The sequence below is a fragment of the Macrosteles quadrilineatus genome, unplaced genomic scaffold, assembly GCF_028750875.1.
Source record: "Macrosteles quadrilineatus isolate MER2022 unplaced genomic scaffold, UCM_ALF_1.0 Scaffold_1__1_contigs__length_201487025, whole genome shotgun sequence".
NCBI classification, from domain to species: Eukaryota; Metazoa; Arthropoda; class Insecta; order Hemiptera; family Cicadellidae; genus Macrosteles; species Macrosteles quadrilineatus.
The window spans coordinates 102,709,375-102,734,663 of NW_026542594.1; the positions used below are offsets into that span (position 1 = coordinate 102,709,375).

Genomic DNA, 25,289 nt, shown 5'->3' on the forward strand with positions numbered 1-25,289 from the left:
TATATTTAAATGAATGTGAGTTTTTTTGAATTTTTAAATGACAAAGATTGGCGGGCACTTGGAAATTATCTTAAAGAGGCGTGGAGTAAAGGGTGGGAATTGATAATTGAGTATAATTATTAAAATTAAGAATTGAGATATCAATACAAAAATTGGAAAAATCTATGTAATTTAAAAAATTTATAAAATATTGATTGTTAAGTATCTATCAAAGTAAATTATAAAAGTAACAGGTTTGTTTTATGAATTATTAACTGTTTGTAGGAAAAATTCAGATTCTCAGTAGACTACATTTAAATTTTATTATTCATTCAATTGATATCTGATCTATTAGTATGTAGTGCTATTTGTTTATGTTGTGTAGTGGAAATCAGTTTATTTTATGAATACTAGTACACATATACATATACATACACATATACACATATAGTATGTGATTCATGGAATTTTTTTAAACTGTTTTAAAATATTTTAAAATCAGTGTGTCTAACACAAAACAGACGGTCTTTCACCATTGTTCTTTGCATTTAAATAAAAAAACACTGTATTGATATTTTATTACAATGAACACATTTTCTTCTTCAGAAATCTATAATAATTCTTTTTAAATATTTATTCATCTAATAATTCTTTTTGTAGATTATCGTAACGCAAAATGATAAATAAAATATTGCATTATTATCCTTACCAAGAGGCTGTAAATTTATCTAAAAAGGGGGGTTATAGGAAAGCACAAGGGCGGAGGAGTGTTGACTTTCGGGAAAATGATAATCTCAACATGGTCTAACAGCATAGAAAAATTCAGCTTTCCCATAGTTACTTACAACATCAAACCTATATTGACTGTGGGCTACGTGTACCATCCATGCGCGCGTCGATACTACTACGAATTTTCCACGTTTACTCTTACTAAAATCAACGTAGCTCTGTTGTTTTTGCACGGATTTCTTTAAACTTGGTGTTGTTGTACTACTTGTTAGTTTTTCTAACCATAAATAGTTTGTAACATGCCCTAAACAAGCGCAATATTTCCGATATTTCATTTTAAAGTATTTTTAAATTTTATTTTTTGCAATAAATGTTGATTAGCGCCTAAAGTATAAGAGATAGAAGAAAGGTTGTAATAACCTTTTTAAAAGACAATATATTTAGGCGTAGATAGACGCTTAATTCACCTTTCTATCATTAACCGTTTGTGAGTTAGACGCGGAAACGTAAACCGATGACCCGCGCAGCTTCCCCCCCTCCCCCCCGTGTTGTGACCACCCTAGAAATGCGACATCATCGATTTTTTTCATCTACTAGATGTCCCCAACAATAATCAAAAGTCAAATTTTGTCAGACTTTCAGTGCATACTCAACCCGTTTAGCGCCTGGACTATGTACTATATCTATTACAATCCGAAAAAGCTCCGATGAAAAGAGCCGCTAACTTTAATTTCACGACGGTGAAAAACCTCAGCTCCAGCTGTTCTGTAGGCTTACTTGATCTTGATATTTCATTTCATTATTCCACTTGTGTAAGTAAATGTCATCCGTCCTACCTTGTTTATTCTAAAGTTGTATATTTTTACGGCGATATCTTGAGAAATATTCATCAGTGGTGAAAAATAATGGTATATTTGGATTCAGGAGGTAAATAACTATAAAGTTAAGATATCATAAACGATTTGTAAATAAGTGTTTTAGATCTGTAGGGCTAGAGCCTATAAGTTACAATTATTATGGCCTACTAGTAATAGACCTAAGCTTATTAAAACCAATGTTAAACATTAACTTAAGTTAAGAGTAATCAAAGTGAGACAAATCACTACTTGGGTAAAGTTTCTTAACTGGGCTATGCTATGCCTAATATCGATTGAAACTACCGAATTGAAAATATTGATTAATAATCGATATTTTAAGTATATCTATTATAAAATTAAACTATCATAACCTAAACCAGCCAAACTTGCTGATGGTGAAAAAATCGCATGGAGGTTTACTAATCAAATCGATAGTTTCAATCGATATTAGCATAGCCCAGAAGAGAACTGTACCCCACTTCTTTCATTATTGCCTCTCTATGTTCTCTACACTAAGGCCTCGCAATAGGCCTACCGGTAGGGATGTTGCGATACTATCGAATCGATAATTTTATTGCGATACTGCTGGTATTGTATCGGTATCGGTTGTTCCGAAGGAAGGAAAAATCTGAGTCATACGGCCCAGCTCGTGCCTTCTGAGCGGTTATTTTCCAAGACTGGAACAACAGTGACCCAAAAAAGAAACAGACTTTCACCGAAATATTTAGTATTTTTTTCTAGCTGGAAGTAAAACTTAAGGGTTTGGTTGCAAAGAGTTATTTTCATTACAACCCAATGTTAGCATTAAGCAACATTGTGTTCATATGAAACTAATAAAGATGACTCTTTAATAGTTTTTTTTTAACTAAATCTCCCTTTTTCAATTTAGGTTGATGGTAAACACAAATGTGTGTGTATGTTGTTAGCCTAGAATGGTAATAACATTTTCTATTAAAAAGATAAATTATAGGCCTAGAACATAAGGTACTTGAACTTTTATTTGAAGTTAAAATTGAAAACAAAGGTTGGCTATGTTTGGTTAATTGTTATCAACTTTTTTACACAATTAGGTAGTTCTTAGCAGCTCGAATCCTATATTCATATTGGCTGTACTGTACTGGAGCGAGTGAACTTATCAAAGATCAGTACGAATCAGAATATGATGTCACTGGTATCGAATGGATACAATACTGATGGTGTCGATACTTTAGTTCCGATACGGAGCTGGTATCGATACTTTTTTGCGATACGGTATCAATACCAAATATCGGAAAGACAGTGGTATCGCAACATCCCTAAACACCCGGTACTTGCTGGATGCCAGATCAGGTACTTTGATGGCATTTTAAATCCTAGGAAGTACCTAGGCTAGCCTACTTGGTGTGCTAGGCCTACTGTTTTTAGCGATATTTATTTGTATTCTTTCGTTCATTTTGGTAAATCTCCCCATTGAGGCCTAACATAACCTTATTGAAAAAGCTACTTATTCCGAAAGTGGCATGGTAAGACCTAGACCAGGATCAATTTACTTTTTAATTTTGACGTCCCCAGAGTCCAAAAACACTACTGTATTTAACTTATTAAAATTTGTATAATATAAATATGGTAGGCCCATCGAAGTATATAACACAACTGGAACACCGGGTAGATAAGAGATGTGGGATGGAAAGCGCACCATTTCGGCAACCTTCCCGCACCCCTATGTGGGACCCAACACAGATATGTCAGTTCCTCAAGCCGTTCTCGTGGTTGTTAATACGCTCCTGGCCGTGCATACAATAGGTTGACTGTTATTAAAGTTAGGCCCTATATATTCGGAATCTGCATTAACTGCAGAATCTGACAGTATAAAATATAATCTTATTTAAATCGTAATTCAAATTTTAACAACTGAAAATTTTTAACAAATATCACACCTTGACATGGAAAAGTTACTAAGCGAGGATTTTTTTTTAAAATTTGTTTGTCAGAAGCAAACTTCAAACGACAAAATTGTAGCTAATGAGATGATCTTCAGCATATAACCAAGCAATTTCAAATAAAATGTTCTAGTCGTGTGTAATGGAGTAATTAGTAACGCAAAGAGGTTCTTTATAAATCGCGCCGTGGGCCGTTCTCCCTGGTTCTGCTGACTTTTCATTTACGGTACTCCCAGAAACGTTTTGAGGACAACCAATAGTTATATTAAATACATTTTTATTACAGGTAACATAACTAAATAGGTACTGTATTATCACCTTCTAGGTAAACTATTACATACAATGTTACCGTAAATTAAAATATAAAATGTAGACTATATACAGGGACAGGGACTGGTAAGTAATTCCCCTTTGTTTAGTTGTAACAGGGGATCGTTTACTATCTGCTTTGTTTGGTAATTAATGAGAAATTTCAAATCTTAATGTTAGAGCAAGTAATTGATAAGGTCATAAATACTAAACCTAGGAAGTATTTAACGTAAAGGCAATAACAAAAATTGAATAATAAATTTCCAAATCGAATTGTTAGTCGTGTTCCTTTGACAATAGGAGTATTTGTATAATGTTGCAAAGACACGATTAGTAAAAAAGTGTTTTGAGTGCCGTTGTTATTCTGTATATGTTTTAAAATTCATATCATCCCACATAAGAGAAAAGGGTTTGGTTAATAGGCTAATACCATACTAAACAGTACTTCTAAGAATATGTTTTATTACTGTCCACAATCGTGCTTAAATATAGTACAAAGGTTGCATTACATGTTGTGAAACAAAACCAATTTCTTCAATCTCTGCCTTACACCTAACTTTTTTTGTTACATTCATTCTTAATGTTCTTAGCATTGGAGAAACAAACGGTTTTGTAAAATAGTGTCCCTATAGTTTCATTCATGGGCGGCAGCCCAGTACCGGTATTGATATTTATCTTCTGCAATTAAATTAAATATATGGTCACATCCATAGAATAGTTGTATTCTTTAACTTATATCAACTATTAAAAAAGGTTAAAATTTATTTAGCTTTACAATGATCGAGTAGCAAAAACATTAAGAGCTGCTGGACTCAGGAGGTTGGTGCGACATAAAATCAACCTCGTCGCGCTATTAATCACTATACTACAAACAAACTAATTGTAAATTGCTCGATTGCATGTTAAAAATCATCTCTTCAACTAGGCCTACAACTTTGTCGCTTAAAGTTTTCTTCTGGCCCAAAAATAAAATACTTCCTTGCATACTAACTTTTTCATGTCACAATGTAGAAATTGTTGACTCTTTTTAACTATGAAAATTCTATTTCAAATCAAAAGTAAAATTTTTGTATACCATTATATTCTGAATTTAACCCTCCGAGTGTCATGCGTCGCTGCAGCGACTCACGAACACTGTTTACGGCGAAGGCTCTATGACTGACAAAATTGGATTGAACTGGATCGAGTTTGGTATCGTTCTTTTCATTATATTCTAAGCTTTCTCCAGAGGTCTGTCTCTAAGCGCTTTATGTTCTCTGAGCCGATCGTAATTGTAGCAGACAGCTGACGTGCGTATTTGTAAACAGGTTAGTTAACCTCGGACCGATGACTGATGTGTTTTATTATGTTTATCATTGTTTTAGTGTTAAAAATCAAAAGTAGTGATATACGTGGTGCATTATAAGAAGATTTAAGTGATTTTGAAGAGCTGGTTGATGATCCTGAAGAAGTAGGTAGTGATATTGATGTAAATTATCAGCCAGATTCCTAGCTATGGTTAGGCTATGCATTCTTAGCTAAACGCTATGTACTGAAATCTGTTTTTTGCCCATAACTTATTTATTTGCAAATCTACTTCCTTATATTATTATATATTTGTAATCCTCATAAAATTTAGAACAAAGTGGCTATTTTCAAATATTTATAGGCCTATAATTTATACAATTTCATTGAGCGCGAACTTATTTTTTTTTCAATTTTCCAAAATAATTTTTATTTTTACCTAAAAAAATTTTTTTGAAACAAATTTTCCTTAGGTTTTATGTATGATATTGAAGCCCATGATTTTCCAAACAAAATGGTATATAGAACAGTAGAATTAACATTGTTTTAAGATTTTCAGATCTGTTTTAATAAAACCTTGCAAATGCGCCTAAAATAGGCGGACATTAAGGCCTAAACTATGGACACTCGGAGGGTTAATGCAGATTACGAATATATAAACATTATACTTTAATCTTTGTTGTTGAAGGCTAGGAGCGAGTTAACAACTTCGCGAACTATTCGATGAATTCGCTAAAATCCGCTGGGTCCCACGTGATGATGGGGGAAGGTTGCCACAACGGCGCGCTTTCGTGAACGCGTACCTAGCATTCCAGTTGTGTTATATACTTCGATGGGTAGGCCTAATTATGCAGGAGAACTTGATAATGGGAACATATATTTAAAATTAAGTTACATAACTACAGTTTTAGCTGAAAATAACGGTGCAAAAATCTCTCTGAGCAAAAAATATTTACTGAATTAAGGCCATTAAAAGTCTGTGGTACAAATGATGGAAACATAGGAAAGTCAAAGAACACCATCAAGTAGAAGAAATATTTTTTTTAGAATTTATAATCGTTATTATGGACAACCTAATGCTTTATTATGAGTGGAAAACATTTGTAGAAACACTAAAAAACAAGATCAGGTTTTGAAATATGATAAGATATTTACAAGAAATGTTGATTATATAAAACTGTTATGTACATCGTGAGTTTTCCATAATCATTGAGTCGACTCTTTTAAGGTCATCGGAAATGATGGCTGTTATTCTTTTTAAAATAACGCCTGTAATACTTCGCAATTGCTCAAATTCGAGCAACAGGTACACTAGTAGCAGACTAACAGGCTACTAGATAAATTTCTTTTGACATGTGGTGAAGGCAGGTTGGATTTTCTGCTCATTTGTGACTGCATTAAGTTACGTGTTTTGAAGTTAGGTTAGATTAGGAAGGTAAAGTGTAGTTTATAGTGAGCTGAGTTGTTAATTTATACCAAGTTACATAGAATTTTTTAGTGATATTGAAATCGCGAGTTAGACACTAGGGAATAACAATTTCAAAAATACTTGGATAAGTCCAACTTACTGATTGTGGTCCTTCCTATTTAAATGAACACAAGCTGTTAACCAGTCCTACGTACAGGAATCGAGTAGCCTAGTCAATTTAAACTTAATAATTCAGGACAGCTAGTTTACACACATAAGGACAAATTCTGGCAGTTGGGAAGGATGTGGTAGAAATTGGAAGTGCAGCTTCTTCCACGTGGTGAGTTCTGGGCTGTTTTGATCAATAACTATTGATCAATGGAGGAGCTACACAATTTCCATTAAAAAACCCATAAAATAAGAGAAAATAGTATTTTTGTAAAAAAGCCTGTTTCGACTGAAATTACTATGTGATGGTCCTTATAACTTTTAATAACATAGTGCAACCACCCCATTGCTGTAAAAATTACAGTTCAAAAGTTATTGTAACTTATGCTATATTCCCATAAAAAAAACCCATGAAAAACAGAAAAATAGATTTATTTACAAAAAGCGTTTCTGATAGAAATTTGTCTGTTTTTGTCTTTATAATTCTAAACGAAATAATGCAACCCCCCATTACTGTAAAAATTACGGTTCAAAAGATAATGCAACTTTTGTGATTTTACCTATTAAATATCATAGTTAGTTATACTCTCATCGATTACCCATGATAAGGGTTGTTGAAAAGCTAATGAGAGAAAGTAGGCCTATGTGTCAGATTACTGATACCGTTTATTTTAAAATTTTCGGCCAATTGCGCAATCGAAAGATGAACTCCTGATTTGAGAAATCTTTTTTTTTTTTGATTTTCTTCTATGTTGGATGTAGTCTTTCTATCAATTCTAACTTTTCGACGTTAGAATCTTAACGCATCACCCTAAAGCCGGGTTTTCCTAGGCGCGGAAGTGGAGAGCGGAGAGAGGAACGCGGAGAGCGGACTCCACTTGTCTTAGGTAATTTAATACTGTTTTCCTAGAAGCGGATCGGAACACCATGTTAATCTCTTTTCCCTCCGTGTTCCTCTCTCCGCTCTCCGCTTCCGCGCCTAGGAAAACCCAGCTTAATGCACAGGTGGCTTATGGCTTAGTCAGTTTAGTAGTGAATTTGCCAATAGGCTGCATAAAAGAGTGGGCTGAGCATTTTTTTAACCGACTTCCCCACTACCAACAAAAGGAGGGGGTTCTCAATTTATTTGTGGCAATGTTTTTTTTTTCTATGTATGTTCACCAATTTCTCTTTGATTCTTTTGCTGATTAGCGTGGTTCCACCACCAAAATAACCAGGAAAGTTTCAATTTGGTACCACATATATATTACATTTAAGTTTAATATTTGTTTCAGTGAAAAATGCTGAAAACCACAAATATTCAACATTTATTTTGTTTATATTTGTGCAGAGAAGGCAATAAATAATAATAATGTTGCGGGCTTAACAGGTTCTTTACAATAAAACTTGGCGATTTTATAATAACTATTTATTTACACTAATTATTCTCTATTTACAATATTTGCAATTACTTAACACCTAACTAACCCTATCTAAACCTAGCTAATGCCTATTCTAATTTACAATGTTCCTACTTACAGCTAGCCTCTACAGACTTCTGTTACAGCACTGTCACTACACTGTCACTAGTGTCACTACACCGTCTCTACACCGTCACTACACTGTCACTGCCACTAGCACTAGCACTGGTCACTAACACCGACTGCTCATGTCTAGCAGCACTAGTCACCGTTGCTGCGACGATTCTCGGAAGGCTCAACTCAACTCAACTGCCGTGTGCCGGAAGACGGTCCCTTATATAAGCTTGCCGTAGAACATTCTGGAGACTCCTAGTAGCCCAAACAAAGCTGTTTACAGATCACCGTGGAAGCTTCTGGTGGATGTCAAAGACCCTATTGACGTAGTCCGTTGACACGGGTCTATTGTCTTTCGGAGAACCCCGTGTTGACAAACAACCCTTTTGAGACGGCGCCTGGCTATTGTTGCGCGGGGCTCCTGACTTGTAACACTACCCCCTCCTTAAGACTGTTCTGCCCCAGAACAGATTTCTCTCGAAGCTTGAGATCTTCTGGACCAATGTCTCCGGTCCCCCACGGGTTGAATACGCAGACCACAATGTCGATGCCAGTGTCCTCGAAAAGTTCCTGCACCAAATTTCTTACAGTCTTCCATTCCAGTCCGTCGTAACCACATCAATAGCAAGCTTTTTGATTCCAAACCGAAGAAGTTTGTCTCGCAGGTCTTGCAGGCTTTTCTTCAACGATTCGTAGGAGGGCTTCTGGCTTGACGCTTCCTTCGTAACGAGGTAGAACAAATGCTGTCCATTGCGCTTCAGGTGAAGGGTGGTGCCAATGGCGGGTCTCTGACGCTCAAGATCTTCAGTCCCTCCAAACTTTTTCCTGAAGACTGTGGCTATACCTCGCAACGCTCTCAGGTCTTCTGATACGCAGTGGGCCAAGGCATAATCCACTGGCAAGGTGAAGAGGTCCTTGTATAAGAGTTTCAATTCCGCCTTTCCACGTTTCTCGGGTACGACGTCTCTTGGTTCGGTTGAGACGTTGCGAACTTGTTGTTCATCTTGTTGGCCGTGATCTCCTTTGTAGGGTGCAAGCCTGTTGAAATGGACTATTTTGGGTTTGCCATTTGGTTGCTTCTTAATCCGGTAGATGACGTCATTTAGACGGGAAATAACTTCATAGGGTCCTTCCCATGAGTTTTGGAGTTTAGGTGATTATCCACGACGCCTTCGGGGATTATGTAGCTACACGAGATCACCGGGTGTTAACCCTCCTCTCTCGGCCTTTACGTCATACCTCTCCTTCATATGGTCACTTGCTCCGGATATGTTGCGACGGACTTTCTCATGTATCTTGTCCATCATCTTCCGCAGATCCGATACGTAGTCCTCACCAACCACATATTCATCTGGCTTCAATCCATACTGAAGGTCGCATGAAAGACGGAGCTCTCGGCCGAAAACTACGTTGGCTGGAGTCTGGCCGGTGGTTTCGTTTACAGAACTCCTATAAGCAAGTAGGAACAGGTGCAGGTATTGGTCCCAGTCTCGCTGATGTTCGGAGACAACTTTTGACAGATATCTTCCCATCGTCCTGTTCCTTTGCTCTACCATGCCATCTGACTGTGGATGAAGAGGTGTTGTTCGAGTCTTCCGCATACCAAGAACTTCACACATTCTAGAGAATACCGCTGACTCAAAATTTCTTCCTTGGTCAGAATGAAGTTCGAGCGGGACGCCAAATCTGCTCACCAATTCTTTGATTAATATATCTGCAACTGTTACGGCTTCCTGGTTAGGCAGTGCATAAGCCTCTACTCATTTACTGAAATAGTCCATTGCAACCAAAATAAATCTATTTCCAGCATCGGACATGGGGAACGGTCCTGCTACGTCAATGGCGATGCGCTCAAACGGGGCACCTACGTTGTATTTCCTCATTGGGGCTTTTCGTTTGTTAGGGCCATTTGAAGCTGCTCAGGTCACACACCTTCTACTCCAATCTATCACGTCGTCTTTCTGATTAGCCCAGTAGAAGCGCTCCCTTACTTTAGCAAGTGTACGATGTACCCCTAGATGGCCTCAAAAATTCCATTGTGTACTTCAGGAACCCTCCTCCTTGGAACTATTAGTTGGAGTTTTCTGTGCTCCCCTCCTCCGATTCGAAGGCTCGCTTCAAAACTCCTTCTTTCAGTTAAATCGAGTTCCACTGCGCCCAGTATGTCTTCACGTTCTTAGACAATGGGGCAACATCCTGCCACGATGGTCGTCCTTTATTGTGCATCTTCCACTGCATAACGTGTTTTAGGTCTGGGTCTTCCTTCTGGTCCTCTGACAGCTTCTTCTTGTCCCATTCATCGTCAACGGCGGTCACACGAAGATCAGATGCACTTTTGTCTTCCTTGCGTGTGCAGTGCATGCAGGTGTCTCCACACGGTCTTCTTGATAGTGCATCCGCATTCCCGTGGCTCGGCCCCGCACGATGGATTGATTCGAAGTCATACTCCTGTAACCTTTCTAACCATCTTGCAACCTGTCCTTCAAGAGACTTAAATCTTAGCAACCACCTCAGTGCGGCATGGTCCATTCTCAAGAGAAACCTTCTTCCATACGGATACTTATGAAAGTGTTCTATGGACTTAACCACTGTGAGAAGCTCCCTCCTGGTGACACAGTAATCACGCTCAGGCGCTGACAGGACCTTACTGAAGTATCCTATCACATGTCCTTCTTCATCCTAAAGTTGAGAAAGTTCTCCTCCAATAGCTGTATTGCCGGCGTCCGTGTCTAGTATGAACTTTCCGTCTGATCGTGGATAGCTCAATATGGGTGCGCTGCATAATTTAGTCTTCAGCTCTTCAAAAGCTTTCTCGCAGTTGTTATCCCAAACAAAGGTCCTCTTGTCTTTGGTCAACTTGGTTAGTGGTTTGGCAATATTAGCAAATCCTTTAATAAATTTCCTGTAGTAAGCGCACAGCCCTAGGAAGCTTCTAACTTGGTGTTTATCCTGTGGTATTGGCCAATCAGTGATAGCTCTGATCGTCTCCGGATCTACAGACACTCCTTTGTCTGATACGACATGGCCGAGGTAATTGACCTGTTTGCGGAACAAGTTGCACTTCTTGGGGGCCAACTTCAGATTAGCCATCCGCAGTCGCATGAGGACATTATCCAGGTTCTTCAGGTGGTCTTCGAAGGATTTGCCTAGGACGATATCATCCAAGTAAACCAGGTATGTCTCCCATGACAATCCCCTGAGGACGTTCTCCATAAGCCTTTCAAAAGTAGCAGGGGCGTTACAAAGTCCAAAAGGCAGCACAGTGAATTGTCAAAGTCCTGTCCCAATAGAGAACGCTGTCTTCTCCTTGTCCTCAGGAGCGAGCCCGACCTGCCAGTAGCCACTTCTGAGATCTAAAGTAGAGAATATTTGACATCCTCCCAGAGTGTCGAGTGTGTCATCAATCCTGGGGAGAGGGTAACTGTCTTTCTTGGTGACATTGTTGAGAAGGCGATAGTCTACGCAAAATCTTGTTGGGCCGTCCTTCTTCTTCACTAGTACCACAGGTGACACCCAAGGGCTGCTAGAAGGCTCGATGATACCATCCGCTTCCATCTCCTTTATGATTTTCTCGGCTTGGTCACGTTTGGCCAGTGGGAGTCGTCTAGGGGCCTGACGTATGGATTTTGCATCGCTGATGTCTATCTTGTGTTGTACTATATTCGTTCTTCCTCTAGGGCCACTTCCGTACTCAAAGACATCTTGCCATCTGGTAATAAAGTCCTTTATTTTTGCACTTTGTTGATGCGTCAGCTCCTGACAGATGCTCTCCACGAAATCTTCCAGCTCCTTCGGCAATCCATTTGGGGATGGCATCCATGATTTTAGTTGACGTACCACCGAAATGACGGCCACGCAAGTTCCGATCGTTACTCCCTTTTTTATTGTCACAGGAAAACCATTTAAGTTCATCAGTCGCACTGGATTTTCATGTCCTAAGTTAAATAAGGATCTGGCGACAAAGACACCACGCCCAAGCTGGGATTCACTGTCACTTCCTGGCTCCAGAAGAACACTTTGCCCACTAGTCCAATCTCCTTCGACAGTAGTTTGGACGATGACTTGGCTGCGTGCTGGTAGCGTTGTGTCTTCCAGTAGAAGGACGCGTGCAGAGATATCTTTTCCGTGTCGTAGTATGACATCTTCATCCCCGAGAGTCACTAGACCTCTTGACATGTCCAACTTCAGTCCGTACTTCACCATTATATCAGTCCCTAAAATCACATCCACTTCTATGTCAGCGGCTAGTGCGCAATGCTTAAATACGCAGCCGCCGATGTGGAAGGTAGCAACCGTCTGCCCATAGACCTGAGCCAGCTGACCTGTAGTTGTACGTAGAGACCATGATGTTGGTGAAATATCTTCAGTCGACACAGTGTTTGGATTCAAGATGGTCATAGTCGCTCCGGTATCCAGTAGAAAACTTTGGAGACGACCGTTCACATTTCCGTCGATGTAGAAACTGCTCGACTGACTTCCCATTGAAGCAACTTTAACTCTATTCCTCGGGGCTTTCAAATCGCGGGCTGACGGTTGCCCCTTTCCATCAACCCTCTTTAGTTTTCCTGATTCGGTACTGGTGAGGTCGAAGGACATTTACTACGGGAATGTCCCATCTGTCCACAGCTCCAACAGCGTATCTGCCGGCGTCGTGTTTTTAGCGCTTCCAGAACTCTTTTCACCAGCTCCTCGATGTCGAGTGGAGATGTAGGTTCTGCGTCTGCCACACGGACTCGGGCCTGTCAGTGCGTCACTCAGGGTCTCAGGGTCTTCTTAGGTCTGGCGAGCTTCACTGCCTGTTGAGTCTTAGGTTCACGTAGACCGTCTAGGAATTTATCCACCGCCAAACTCTCGTAGACATCATCCGTGACCGATGGATAGGCGTTTCTCACCAGGCGAGCAATGTCGGCTTCAAACTCCTGAAGCGACTCGCTGGGTTTCTGGATCCGGTTCCGCAGTTGAGATCGATAAAGCTTGTCCATGTGTCGATGCCCAAAGCGCATGTCCAATCTCCTCACTAGTTCTGGGAAATTCTTCCGCTCCGCCATTGGCATAGCATGCAGAACTGCTAACGCAAAACCCCGTAGTGCAAAGCACAGTGCTGAAGCCTTTGTCTCCTCTGTCCACCCATGGACCATAGCCGCTGTCTTGAAGAGAAGCATGTAGTCCTGCCAGGGGGTTTTGCCATCGAAATGAGGAACAATGTTCTGAGGGACAGCGGCAGCAATGGTGGGTGCTGGCTTGGAGATCGTTTCTGGGGCGTTATCCTTCCGAAGTTTGTCAGTGCTAGCTGATGACGAAGGTGTGAAGCTCCCCCATGCAGCCATCTCCTGCCTAAGCTTATCAACTAACCTATCTTCTAGACTCTTTTCTATACAGTTAACTTTCTCATCAATTTCATTTATTCTTCTTTCTAAACCATCAACTTTGCTAGAATATTCACCTAATTTGTTCAGCATTTTTGATTCTACATTTGACATTTTTGTCTCAATATTAGCTTCTAGGCTTTCTAACGTTTTACTAGTTTCTGACATTTTTGATTCAATATTTGCTTCTAGGTTTGACATTTTTGACTCTAATGCTTTGCTGTTTTCTGACATTGACTCTAATGTTTTGCTATTTCCTGACATTTTTGACTCTAAGTTTTTAAGCATTTTATTGAAATCAGATGTTTCAAATAAAACGTTATCTGGGTCCTCACCTGCATCAATTAAAGCTTGTTTAAGTCGTACCTGAAGGGCTGATTTAGGCCTATCTAGATCTTGTTCTTCTAATTCTCTCCTAAGATCAGCTACTTTTAGTTCATAAAGTTTTACACCTTTGAAAGCCATTTTTCTACCAAACAATTACAATAATTTTACAATAAAATCGCCAAAATAATGCCGCTTTCTGACACCAATTGTTGCGGGCTTAACAGGTTCTTTACAGGCACTGTCACTACACTGTCACTAGTGTCACTACACTGTCTCTACACCGTCACTACACTGTCACTGCCACTATCACTAGCACTGGTCACTAACACCGACGGGCGGTTGCTGCGACGATTCTCGGAAGGCTCAACTCAACTCAACTGCCGTGTGCCGGAAGACGGTCCCTTATATAAGCTTGCCGTAGAACATTCTGGAGACTCCTAGTAGCCCAAACAAAGCTGTTTACAGATCACCGTGGAAGCTTCTGGTGGATGTCAAAGACCCTATTGACGTAGTCCGTTGACACGGGTCTATTGTCTTTCGGAGAACCCCGTGTTGACAAACAACCCTTTTGAGACGGCGCCTGGCTATTGTTGCGCGGGGCTCCTGACTTGTAACAATAATATTCTAACAGCTGTTAGTTGAAACCATTTAAATGAAGCTACAGACAGTTCTTGATGAAACAGTTGCTTCATATTGATTAATAAACTATTTCCTGCCAGGGAGCCTAAATAAAATACATTGAAAAAAGGCATTATGTTTTGGTTACTATAAAAAAGGTATTTCAACGTTTGACGTGATTTGTGTATAATTCTGTTTTTAGTTTTGAATATTCTGACTTAAAAAACATAGTGAATAGCTGTATGATATTGACAAATAAAGGTGTATTGTGAAAACCAAAGCCATAGTGAAAAAAGTCTTGGAGGAAGCTGATCTGCAATTTCGACTACATCTTGAACAAACAAAACCACCTACCCCTTACACCACTTTTACCTGAACCAATTTTTCATATACATACTTTCCAAAGGTACTATACGTGATAACAACCAATTTTATACTTAAAAATGAGAGATTTTTATTGCTGGTAGCTGAGTAATGACTTTCATATTGTTCCAAAAGGCTTGAAACTGAAACGGTACTTTATTTATTTTTAATGTAGAAGTACACCGATTGCAGGAAACAATGATGTCTGGTATTTCAATGTCTCTAGGAAAGACATTTTGTTTTTCATTAGGCCTAATGTTATGAACAACTCTTTGTTTTTTAAGGAAAATCTAAAAATGTTAATTTTTATAACCATTGATTATGTAACCCAGGTGACTCAAGCAGTTTTAAAATAATGATTGTTCTGTGACACTTTTGATTTCTTCAAACAATTTTGCTTATCAAAAAACCTTAAGTAATAATTAATATTCAGTATATCAGTCACTAACAATGATGAAATAATTTATTTATGTAAAAAATACAACTGACTTCAAACGCTCTAAAAAGAATGAAATAATTTCAATAAATTAAACTTCTGTATTAGTCAAGCTCACGTATTTCAAGTCGGAGCGGCTCTAACTGCAAATATGAATAAAATAAAAGATTGAGAGTGTATTTTGAAAATCAATATATTATAGCTGGATAACATAAAAACATACTGAACTGTTTTGTTTATATATCAAAGGAATTATTTTCTTGTAGTTTATGTTTACTTCAGAATTAATGCATAATGAAAATAACACATGAATGTTCTATATGAATAAGAAAATAATTTATTTTAATATCATGATAGGGAAAAGAAGCTAGTTCAATATTAAAACGTTACTTTTCCAAGTTAGAAACATTGTAATGCATTATAATCTTTTTTTAAATACTCGTTAATATAACGATAAGATTTTATTTATCTTAAAAAAAAAAACTTTATGATGGTATCCGCCGATCTTTGGTTACAGTAATAAAATAACACCCAACGCATAACTATGAAAAAGACAGATTAACACCTTTAGTTATAGATAGTCACCTGCAATGTGGACATCCTCTTTAAATTTTGTATCAAAAATCATCATAGAGCCACGCCCGACTTAAAATACGTGAGCTTGATACAGAAGTTAACTTTATTGAAATTATTTCATTCTTTTTAGAGCGTTTGAAGTCGGTTGTATTTTTTACAAAAATAAATTATTATAAAACAATTCTTTTTTAAATACAAATGAAATAATCACAATTTGCTTTAATGGCAGAAGATCATGTTTCCAAGATTGCGAGACATGTTGCCACGGTTGTAGGGTAGGTCTGCTCAAATTTATTAGGCCTAGGGCTGCAAGCACCTAATATCTGGCTTTATCAGATTGTCAGATTTATTTCCTATTTAAATAACATTATTTTAGTGAGTACTTACTGGTAGGTTTGCTGCTACAGGGAACATATTGAGGTGTGCTCGTTCATTTTCAAGATGAGTTTGTTTTAACAGTTCATTATAAATGAGCTCGTTCGCATGGCTCAATCACGTCCTGGTTGAAGTTCGTTCGCTACGCTCACTCACCTTTTGGTTGCAAATTAGCTGTTGTCATAAATTTAAAAAATAATAGTGCTACACTCCAGTGGCGGCGATAGCGGGCCCGCAGGGCCTGCGGTGCGGGGGGGCCTGTGAGCCTTGACCGGGATTTTCGGTAAATTTTACCGGCACACGGGCCCGCGATAGTGTGACAGGCTCAGCCACACGGGTCCCCTATCATAACAATATTTATATGAGAGAATTAAAATATGTTTTTTTTTATGATGAATATTTGTTCAAACCTATACATTAGTTCAAGTAGTTTACAACAGCTAAACTAACACTATTACTTGACCGATCGATATAAATTATCTACCAACCTAAGTAAAAGAATTGTCATCAGTCATGCGGGTTGCATTAACTGTCCTCGTGGATTGTGTGAAGGCGCAGTCAAAATTGGTTGGATAATAATAGGGCCGTATTCATAAGCAATGTAGCCTCTGGCCTAGAAAGATAAAACATTAATGTTAATCCTCCTAACCCCCAGCGGGTGACACCATAGAGGATCCTCTGTGCTGATTCGACTAAATAAACTGACAATTTTGTTACGACCAAATCGGCAAATTAACCTTGGTGGCTAGGGCACTACCTAATAAATAATTCCATTCTTTCATTGATGCTAAAGAAGGATTTTCATTTCATTTCATGTCTTACTATTAGGAGGCTGTCCTTTAGATTTGTTTACTTCGCACTTAAAAAAATGTTACTTACCTAAGGGCCTCAGGCCAAATCAGATCGGTTCAAAATTGGGTTTCTTTTGAAACGGTTGATTTTTATAATAGGCCTATAATGTCGATTTTTGAGCCGAGCAGAGCCTGGACTACAAGCTCTGCTCGTAGTTCAAGCACAAAGTCAGAAAATCAAGCTCGAGCCGATTTTCTCAGTATTCAAAACAATAATGCACAATTAAAAGGAAAAGCTTTTATATCCGTGTGGATCGCGCTCACGAAATTGAAAGATTAGACCTACGCTTTTGCCGCAATCGCGGATATTGACGAGAACATTTCCCAGAGGGTGAGGATGACAATGTCTCCGCAGCCGCAGATGTTCAATATTTTGCCGCGATTGCTGAAGACGATAATGACGTTTCTTTTTTAGCGAGAGATATATCTAGGATTTAGCCGCGATTACGGAAAAATGATTTACCCGTTACCACTGACGGATCGCGGAAATATGAAAATTAAATGATATAATATTGCATTGTCATCCATTTGTGAGCTATGTTTCAAGTCTCTAGCTCATCGGGAAGTATTAAAATTAGCAAGAAAGCGAGTTGATAAAAACAAGCCCATGAGGCTTAGCCTAAGGGAAATATGAAAATAAAATTATATAATATTGCATTGTCATCCATTTGTGAGCTATGCTTCAATTTTCAAGTCTCTAGCTCACCGGGAACTTAGTATAAAATTTGTACCGGACAAGAAAGCGAGCTAATAAAAACGTTTTAAAATAGTATCACAGATAGTAGAAAATTATTTAAAAACTTCCCAACATTGGTATAAAAACCTATGCATGCAGAACATGAAAATGGGCTTTCTTACATAGTTAACTTATATGATAAATATTTCAACAGAAATTTAAAAAAAGAACATAAAATTAGAAGTCAGTACATGTCGGCAAGGTTTGCCACATCTAAGTGAGTTGTTGCTAGGTTTAAGTTAGAACCAAGTTAGCTTGTGGCCCAATTGTTAGCTTAGCCATTGTTTATTTAAGGCCACCCACAGAGGTAGGGTGTGGGGAGTGCTGCATTTACTGTCTTTATTCCATTGGATCATCAAACTTACCACCTCCATCAGCATATTGTGTTACGGTACGTATCAAGAATAGGTAACCAATGTAGTATTTGCTACAAGATTTTCTATTCCGATTCTGTAAAAAAGGTACCACTGTTGTAAAACATTATATTTTCCTTATTGTGGTGTTTACTTAACTATAAAATAAGTTTGTAACTCAGTAATTGTCATAGAAGTTTTTAAGATGTTATTGCAAAGTTGATATAGCCTAAACAAAATGATGCAAACATTAATAATTGGTAAAGGGAGTATAGACACCATGTTACTTAAATTTTAGTAATTATGTTTCAAAGGAATCAAAATTAGCTTTGACCATACACTGTGTAGTGTAGTAACTTCAGAACCAATGGTCAACTATATTCACAACCTTGTTTTAGTGTTCCATTTTTTCATAGAACCATAACTTAATACAATCATAGCGATGATTTATTTCAATTAAAACTAGTATTGCTTTCATAGCAGTTAAAGCCAGTGTTTGATCACATTTTATGGGTTAAAGCAATAAAGAAAACTAGTGTACATGTTGCCCGAATTCGAGCAATTGCAAAGTATTACAGAAGTGATTTGAAAACGAATAACAGTCATATTTACAATGAGTTTAAAAGAGTCAACTCAAAGATTACCGGTGTGTAACTCATACCATGATCATCTTCGTTATTGATAAACCTAAAGCATTCCGGCCGGTTTTCTCCTTCTCAAAATGACTCACTATACAGGCAAAACAGGTCATTGATAGAGGGCTAATTGAGAACGAAAATTCGTTTTGGGGTAGTGTTAAGGAGCATTTGTAACGTAATAGATTGTCCAGGGTCAGGTGCTGACTGTGATGAGTTAAGCCTATTACACACCACGGATGCATTGCACGACGTCCAAGTGCCACGACGTCCAATAATATTTATTCAGTGCCACGACGTCCAAAACATAGTTTTTGAGTTGTTGCACGACGTCCAAGTGCCACGACGTCCAAAAGTACAGTAACTGCCAAAAATATAGTCTTTCTACAAGCTTTGGACGTCGTGGCATTTGGACGTCGTGAAACAGCGCACTATAGAATTGTAAAAAAGTAACATTTGCACGACATCCAAAGTCGCTGCCAGTTGCACGACGTCCAAGTGCCACGACGTCCAATAAATATTTGACTGTTGCACGACGTCCAAGCTCCTTCATGATGACCGGTTACGATGACCGGCTACTTGCCGAACAGTGTTCTCTCGTGTAAAATGCTTATGGAACGTTTAATAGTTATATATACATGGGCATATGTTCTTGTTCAGAAATATATATACTATGAATATTTGAACCATTAATTGAAAAATCATAAAGTAAAAGAAAAACATAAAAAGAAAATATAAACAAGGCAACAGTTGGAAAACTATAAGGTTTACATGGTTTGAAAACTGATGACATTTTGTTAACAACCGATAAACTTCATTATGTTTGGAGTAAGCTTTTAAATACTTATTTTTTCAAGACTAGATGAATGTACATTGGTCAACATGATCTTTGAAAACTATTTTTTATACCCTCATTTTAATTTTTACTAGTATAAAGAATAGAATGCCTTTTTCGAACTGTTTTTTAGGCTTCAATTAAATGTTCTTATGTCGCAAATATGTTTATTAATAGTATTCACTTAACATTGACTTAATTTTATTTCAATAAATTTTGTGTTTGTGTTTTGCTACACCACTTATTAAATTGCAACCAATGAGAATATCATATAAATAAGTTGTACACAGGTTTCTTTTGTTTCCCCAACTCTAAAATACAACACACTTGAATTGAAAATGTTATGTTTAATAGTACTGTAGCGAATCGAATATCAATAAAGTTAGCGTATAACAATAAATTTACATATTCCTAGATTATAATTGAATGTGTTTACGAAGGAACACCACAACCTCAAAATTCAACATTACAGTATATTTACTCAAGATTTATTGTTTTCATATAGCACAGTTGATGTTGCCAACTAGCGTGGGAGCGGAAGTCCTGATAAATGGTGGTTCTCGGAAAAGTAATAAACTTGTAGTTTGAATGAAACATTTTTTTTTAATTTTGTACAGGATTCATGGGATCCTCAGCATCAAGTACAAACTGCAAAATGTGTGTCGAAGGTCTGATTAGACCTTCCGAGATTTAGACCTTCAGCAACTGATCCGTTTTTACCTTCCTTTAATTTATTCTTTTTCATGTTGTGCTTCATGTAACATACATAGACTAGAGGGCCGCTCATGCCCTTGACAAATAAATTAATATTTTCGCACAAATACAAATCAATATCGTCATTAGACAAGAATTAAAAAATAAAATATATAAACAAAACCTACCACGGCATATTCTTGAACAAGTATGCCTACAAACCTACGATAAGCATGTTTGTTATTATTATACTTAACCTACAAATGCTATGACTTTGGGCATACCTGCTTTCCTAGATAAAACATGCGAACTAATTGCGAGTGCGACGTGAACTTAGAAAAAGACTAGTAGGTAAGAATTTACAACTGTGAATTTCTCAGAATTGATTGACAGTTCAGACGAACCTATGGCCACAGACTACGGAAACCTACAGTATTATTGTATTATTATACTGTATTTGTATTATTGTGTTACTAGCAGAGTACCCGTCCTTCGTACGGGGTTGGCATATAAGTATAAATGCTTATTGCAGCTATGGGAGAGGACACGATAAAAAAAAAAAAACTGGTCTTTTAATTTATACGGTATCCTATTGTGTAGCACACATCTACCATAGTCCTGATGTTCTACCACTGCACCTAAACCATGGAAAAAAGTAAAGTTCTCATTGTGTACCACAACTTTTTTTGCTAGTTGGTTCAAATTAGCTGTGGTCATTAATGCAAACAAACAACATAATAGTGCTGCACCCTGTTTGGCAAGCCTTATAACTTTTTAATGCTGTTTAATATCATAGAACCAACTTGTACAGTTGAAACGGCTGACAAAATTCTTTAATTTCTTTAAATATGAATACTCATAAGGTTAACATGAGAAATTCCAGAGCCAGAGCCACCGGGGCGGAGACTGAAAGAATTTTTGATCTAAGAATAGGTTAATCGGGGATGTCATCTATCATCATACCAAATTTCAACCTTGTCGGTTTAATTTTTCGCGTTTGCTTGTCACGAACATCCATCCATCCATACATCCATGGTTTGCACTGTAAACAAAAAGCTATCACAATAATTCCAAACCAACAAAATATAAAAAATAAGAAAATATAAATAAATATGGAAAATAGGGTAATTTTCTAACATATTTTAGTGAAATTATATAATCAGGCAAATGGAAATTCAGTCTACAGATTTGCTGTGGCAGGGGGATTATATTACGGCTTACACAAAAATAAATCAAAACATAAACATCATAACACTCAGGAAAAGGGCCTAGGTTGATAGGGCAATGATTATAGAATCTTAATTATTTCCTATATCCATGATGAATGATTTCTTTTAAAACGAATTATTCCAAGTAAAATATTATTACAGCATTTCACAAAAATAGAACAGACTCAGTATAATCTAAATATATAAAAGACAAAGCCCTCACTGACTGACTGACTCACTCACTCACTCACTCACTCACTCATCACTAATTCTTCCACTTCCCATTTACCTAGGAGGCTGAAATTTGGTACACCGATAATTTGGGCATTAAATGGGAAAACTAAGTAGTTTTAATTCTGATCGGGCTTTCGGGCTCCGCCCCAGTGGCTCTGGAGTTCCCCATGATAACCTTATGATTTTTCATATTCAAAAGGAATTTCTTAACAACTGTTTCAATTAAACAAGTTGGTTCTGTTCTATTATGTTCAATAGCATTAAAGTTACAAGGATTACCAACATGGTGCAGCACTATTATTTTCTTAAATTTATGACTAGACAGCCAAAATGCTTGTAATAAGTTTGTTCTCAATGGAAATAAATAAATTCATTTAATCATTCATTTAATTTGCAACCAAAAGGTGAGTGAGCGTAGCGAACAAACTTCAACCTGGAAGCGAGTTAGCGCAGCGAACGAGCTAACCTGAAGGCAAGTCAGCGGAGCGAACGAGCTCCAACCTAAAGGTGAGTGAGCGTAGCGAACGTACTTCAACCAGGACGTGATTGAGCCATGCGAACGAGCTCACTTGTGAAGTTAAACGGGGCAAATCCCGTGGGTACAGCTAGTAGATCATAAACATAAACAAATGAAGTAACTGAAAGAATCATATACTAATGAAATTACATTAACATATGGTTTGACAGCTACATTTAAGTAATGTAAAATAATGTTTACATTCGGGCTAGTAACATCATTATTTTAAATTTATAATCCTTACCCTCTCTGTTCTAATATTCGTGCATTATTTAATATGTTTGAACCAGCTGTGTGGAATTGTGAAATCAAAATTCATTTGACAGTTAGTTCTGGTTGTTGACAATTTTAAATTATGTAGGTTTGCTCTTGTTACCATGGATACCATCAATCAATATTTTAAAATCTCTCACCTCCAATTTTTGAAAGCCCACGGGGCAGAGCCCTAGGACAATAACGAAGAGGGAATAGTTGTACAATATGTATCCTCGGAGCTGTAGCTTCATTTGCGTGCAATTTGAGCCCAGTCGGTTCAGTACTTTTTGAGATTATATCATACAAACACACAGGCACACACAAACACACACAGACACCACCTCTTCTTTATAATAGTATAGATATAGATAGATAGATAGATTACTATTACCTATTCTATATATAATTCAGTTTTAAAAATCTTTGTACAGCTAAATCTAGAGTTCTACTGGACCGATTTTATTAATTAATGGGTCGTTGGAAAGCTTAAGTCGTGTAGATATGCAAATAATTATGAAAGTTTGTTTTTGTTATGATTTATGGTGATAACTTAAAGAAAACGTGTTTTCCATAAGAAATACATTGAAAACGGTGTTTTTCGCACTTTTTATTTTGACGCGACTTTTAGCTGCCATTTTTGAATATTTCCAAGAAGTGCATGGTATCAATTTGTAGGAAATTTTATTCTCTTTCAGAATATCACCTTCCACGTTTGTCGATTTCCTCACCATTTAAAAGTTATTTGCAAAAAAATATTTCTAAGTAACCTCCGAATTTATAGTACAGTTGAACCTCGTTTGTACGAACCTCGATAAAACGAATTCCTCGATAAGACGAATTTTTTTTAATCCCCTTGACACTTTCATATAGGTCAATGCTAAAAACACCTCTATACAACGTAGTAATTAAGTTAAAAACCTCCATAAGACGAATTTGTTTGTGACATGGGCTAGGACTGATTAACCTCTATACAACGAATATTCTTAGCATAAAACCTCTACAAGACGAACGTGACCTCTATAAGACGAATTTATCATAATCTTAACCTCCATAGTACGTAGTTTTCAAAACAAACGGAAGCTTGTCTCAACATGAAACCCCCACCCATCCCTCCTCCTCCCTCAGTCATTTGTTTGGAAAACCCTTGGAGCGAGGAGAAACCTCTATAAGAAGAATAACAGCAACATTAAACCTCGATAAAACGACCCTCTTTATAAAGAATACCTCTATAGTACGAATTTTTCCCGTACCCCTTGAAATTCGTCTTATAGAGGTTCAACTGTAATGAGAAAATAATGAGTTTGGGATATTTTTGTTAAACTTTGTACAACTAAATCTAGAATTCTACTGAACAGATTTTGTTAATTAATGGGTCATTAGAAAGCCTAACCCATGTAGATTTGCAAATAATTATAAAATTGTGATTTTATTAAATATTTGTGGTGAAAAATTAAAAATAACAAAAATACATTAAAAACTGGGTTTTCAAGTTTCTGTTTTCAAGATTCTATTTATAGCCAAATTTTGGCTGCCTTCATTAAGTATTTTCAAGAATTGCATAGTAGTTATTTGTAGTAAATTTTATTCTCTTTCAGAATATCACATTCACTTTCGTCAATTTCCCCTCCATTTAAAAGATATTGGCAATAATTTAAGTGATCTCCAAATTTATAGTGGTGAGAAAATACTGAATTAGATATATTTTTGTTAAACTTTGTACAACTAAATCTAGACTTCTACCTGACCGATTTTGTTACTTAATGAGTCGTTGGAAAGCCTAATTTGTGTAGATTTGCAAATAATTATGAAAGTTTGATTTTATTAGATATTTAAGGTAAAAAAAATAAAAAATAATACACTTAAAACTCCTTTTATTTCAGGTTTATATTTTCAACTTTATATTTGTAGCCAACTTTAGGCTGCCTTTATTGAGTATATTCAAGAAATATATAATAGTAATTTGTAGAAAATTTTATTCTCTTTCAGAATATCACCTTCCACTTTGGTTGATTTCCTCGCCGTTTCAAAGTTATTTGCAAAAACGTTAAGCAACCACCAGGGTTTATAGTAGTGAGAAAATACTTAATTAAAGATGTAGTTGTTAAACTTTGAACAATAAAATCTACAGCTCTACTGAACCGATTTTATTAATTAATAGGTCATTGTATAGCGTATTGTGAAGATTTGCAAATAATTATGAAATTACTGTTGAGGTTGCAAGCAAGATCGTTTGGCTATAAATCGGAACAATTTGTGTTGGTCGTTATTTAGCTGCGTGCTTTAGTGAAATGGAAGCTGGTATTTTAATGAAGGTTTTTAGGTCAAAAAAATATAATAACGTAATTAGAATTAAGTAAATGTATCTAAAACTAAATTCCATATCCAATATATTATAGGCCTAATCAAATTTATATTTTCTGATTGAGCGATACAGTACCTTGAACTTAACTGATTAAAACTATGAATATCTCAAGTGAGAGCCTTTGAAGTATTTTAAGACCAAGACATATAAAATAACTTAAATAAATATAGAGTTACGTATCATCGATTGCAGATAGGTACTAAAACTATTGTATTTATTGTTGATTCGTGATTCAGCAGTGTGATTTAGGTAGTCGATCTTAATAATCAATAGCTCAAATGAAAGCTGGTATTTCACTTAAGGTTTTTAGACCAAAACGTATAATGTAATTAGAACTGCTGGAATACATCTTTAATTGAAATAAAAAAAATCAAATTTATAT

At 36.9% G+C, this 25,289-nt stretch overlaps 1 protein-coding gene across 2 annotated transcripts in view; it reads left to right on the forward strand.

Moving 5' to 3' along the window:
• The first annotated feature begins 1,503 nt into the window (after window positions 1-1,503).
• LOC129001177 (protein halfway) overlaps window positions 1,504-25,289 on the forward strand; it is a 145,130-nt gene continuing 121,344 nt past the window's right edge. For both annotated transcript variants that reach the window (XM_054428426.1, XM_054428500.1), the window contains exon 1: window positions 1,504-1,635. The gene's annotated coding sequence lies outside the window, so the exon portion shown is untranslated. The remainder of the gene's footprint in view (window positions 1,636-25,289) is intronic.